Source organism: Dasypus novemcinctus, chromosome 4, assembly GCF_030445035.2.
Source record: "Dasypus novemcinctus isolate mDasNov1 chromosome 4, mDasNov1.1.hap2, whole genome shotgun sequence".
NCBI classification, from domain to species: domain Eukaryota; kingdom Metazoa; phylum Chordata; class Mammalia; order Cingulata; family Dasypodidae; genus Dasypus; species Dasypus novemcinctus.
Window position 1 is genome coordinate 152,757,400 of NC_080676.1, and position 3,654 is coordinate 152,761,053.

The window sequence follows — 3,654 nt, forward strand, 5'->3', positions numbered from 1 at the left end:
AGTGCTATGTTCACCAAAAACATGAAAAAGAACGTTCATAGCCACTTTATTCATAATAGCCCCAAACCAGAAACAGCCCAAGTGTTCATAAATAGGAGAATGGATAAATAAATCATGGAATAGCCATATAATAGAATACAGTACAGCAAAAATAAAAACAAACTACTGCTACATGCAACATATTGAATGAGCGAAGCCAGATACAGAAGGATTCGTATTATATGATTCCATTCATATGAACTTCTAAAAATAAGCAAAACTAATCTATGATGCTAAAGGTTGGATAGTGGTTTTCTTGCTGTGTGTATAGGGTAGACAGAATTATTGACTAGGAAGGAGCAAGAAGGATCCTGATGGTATTGGAAATGTTCCAAATCTTGACCTTCATGATGGTGTATGTGTAAAATATTCTTCAAGCTGGATTCTTAAGATTTGTACATGTTGTTTATTGTAAGTTATACTGCAGTTTTAAAAATAATAATAATAATTCAAAAGACTGCCATCAGTGAGAAATAAAAGTGATTGGGATTGAGAGGAGGGAAGGGTGCTGAAGCCAGGTAGGATCTGGGAAGTCATGAAGTTGTCTCGAGCCCCCTCGAACTTAAACTTGAAAGAGCCTAGTGGGATGAAGGTATGGATAGGCAGAGAGAGCGGCAAGCATCCCGCAGGGCTCAAATGTTCTCATGCTCCAGTCTACTCCATATGCCAATTTTCCAAATCCTCTTCACTCCGGCCTTGTCAGTTTAGAATGAGAAGAGAAAATATTGTAGTGAACTGAACAGATATGTTTTTTTATATATATGACAGTATCGCCTAAAAGTATAAAACTTTCATGGTCCAGTTTAAAGTAGAGCCAGTACACAACCAATCCAAAGTCCACATAGAAAAGGTGGCATTGGATTGGGAAAAGTGGACATGGTGGCTGATGGGTATGGGGAAAGGCAGGAAGAGATGAGAGGTGGAGGCGTCTTTGGAACATGGAGCTGCCCTGGATGGTGCTTCAGAGGTAATCACCGGACATTGTAAATCCTTACAGGGCCCACTGGATGGAATGGGGGAGAGTATGGGCCATGATGTGGACCATTGACCATGAGGTACAAAGGTGCCCAAAGATGTACTTACCAAATGCAATGGATGTGTGATGATGATGGGAATGAGGGTTGCTGGGGGGGGGGGGGGGAGAGGTGGGGTGGGGGTGGTGGGGTTGAATGGGACCTCATATATATATATTTTTTTAATGTAATTATTACAAAGTCAATAAAAAAAAAAAAAAGTAGAGCCAGTAACATAATTATTGCTGTTTCAACAAATTTAAAATCAGATCCTGCATCTTTATCTTGTTATCAACAAGGTCTTGCTAGGCTTTGAAAGTGAATCTCTCCTGGGTCACATTTCCCTGCTGCTCATGTTCTAGGTCAACTCATTTGACTTTCGATTCCCAAATGAGAAGGAGTCCCCATGTCTTCTCCCTCCTTATATCTGTATGTGCCTGTGTCTTAACAAACATGTGATATTCCTTCCCAACTGATTTCCCTAAGTCATGTCCATGTCTAACTAATTTCCCACTGAATACTGCCTGTACCCAGGACTTGGGAGACCCGGGTTTTCAAATCTGGTCTCAGTCACTGGTTGGACAAGTGAAATTGAAACAGCCACTTAAGTCTCTGGAAAATACCACATGCACATGCACGTGTGTGTCTGTGTGTGTTTGGAAAAGATGGACAGAGAGTGTGGATACATCCTGGGAGATGGTAATGGTAGCTGGAGGTTGGGGAGCCAGAGAGCTGGAGAACATGAATAGTTGAAGACAAGGAATAAAGGAGCTTCCTTTGCATCCAAGCCTGGCATTGTATACTGGAAGAGGGAGAAGGTAGAGATGGCAGAGAAGATGGGCAAGAAGGAGGGTAAGAAATGGGAAAAGGCAAGCGGACTTGGCCCAGTGGTTGGGGCATCCGTCTACCACATGGGAGGTCCACTGTTCAAACCCCGGGCCTCCTCGACCCGTGTGGAGCTGGCTCATGTGCAGTGCTGATGCGCGCAAGGAGTGCCGTGCCACGCAGGGGCGCCCCCGCATAGGGGAGCCCCACGTGCAAAGAGTGCGCCCTGTAAGGAGAGCCGCCCAGCGCGAAAGAAAGTGCAGCCTGCCCAGGAATGACGCTGCAGACACGGAGAGCTGATGCAATAAGATGACGCAACAAAAGGAAACACAGATTCCCGTGCCACTGACAACAACAGAAGTGGACAAAGAAGAATATGCAGCAAATAGACACAGAGAACAGACAACTGGGGTGGGGGGGGGAAGGGAAGAGAAATAAATAAAATAAATAAATCTTTTAAAAAATAAAAAATAAGAAAATAAAAAGAATCTTAAGGGAAATGGATCTTTAAAAAAAAAAATTAAATGCCTGTTAGGCAAATGACATTTGAAAAAAAAAAGAAATGGGAAAAGAAGAATGGTGAGATAGGAGGAAAAGCCACATTTGCCAGAAGGTACCACTAACAGCTAATACTTACCAGAGCCCACATGGGCCAGGTGCTGCTAAAAGCATTGTATACAGATTTCCTCATTTAAACCTCCCAACCAGCCCGTGAGACCCACGCCAAGTTATCCCCATTGCACAGATGGGGAAAACGATGTCGAGAGGGGAAGCGACTTGTGCAGGCCCACACTGCTACGAGCAGGCTCCTGAGTCTTACTCTTACCCCTTCGCCCTATTGCCCCTGCGTGGCCTACCCAGCAACATCTAGAAAGATTTGGGCACACTAGAAAGCTGGTATTGTGTGGGGAAAGGCCCCATAAATCTGGGCCTTGGTAAAACTGTCTCCAATTCCAGGATCCTGACTTCCTGATTCTCAAAGGCTAAACCCAAGGCTCTGCTCACATTTAGTTCTGCTCATTCCAACATCTGGAAGGTGAAAGCGCTGAGACCTCCCAATCCCCTTTCCTCTCCATAGCGTCTGAATCTTGGAAGAGTGAGTATAACTTGGAATCGGGCCACACAGAAACCCAGAAGAATTCTCTCACTCTTGACGTCAGCCAAGAGCTGGGTGAACCCGTGGGCCCTGTTTCTCAAGGGCTTAGTATTTGTGGACACCCAGCCCAGATAAAGAGCCTCTTGAGTCTGAACAAATGCAGCTGACTGGTTGGTTCTGGGGGACTTAGATAAAAGCTGAGAGGAGGTCCCAACAGGGGTGGGGAAGGTCCTTTTAGCTTTAATTAATGGGATATGTGTACACAAGGGAGAGTTCACCAAGTTCAAGGCTGACATCACTCAATTTCTGCTCTCAGATAGTAAATCTAAGCTGGTGATTTGCTGATTGCTTAATACTACCCAAAACTGCCTTTGTGTAAGTCAAGGGCACTGTCAAGTTTTGGCTTGAGTTTTATGAAATTTGTAAGTATTTAAGACAAAAACGTCCTTTCTAACCCTGTTCGGTGTCTTCTCTTTCAAGGGGGCCAGGGCCTCCGTTTTCCTGCCCAGACCCCAGCGGTGAGGCAGAGGGGTGACCTAGAGCTGCGCTGGAAACGCATTCTCCTTGCCTTTCAGCTCTGTTTGTTTCGGAGTTTTATCATAGGGGTGGGGGTGGGGGGAGGGAAGTCTCTAATTGTATGTTGAGGATGTCAGTCACACACCCCTGACCTTCCTTCCGGAC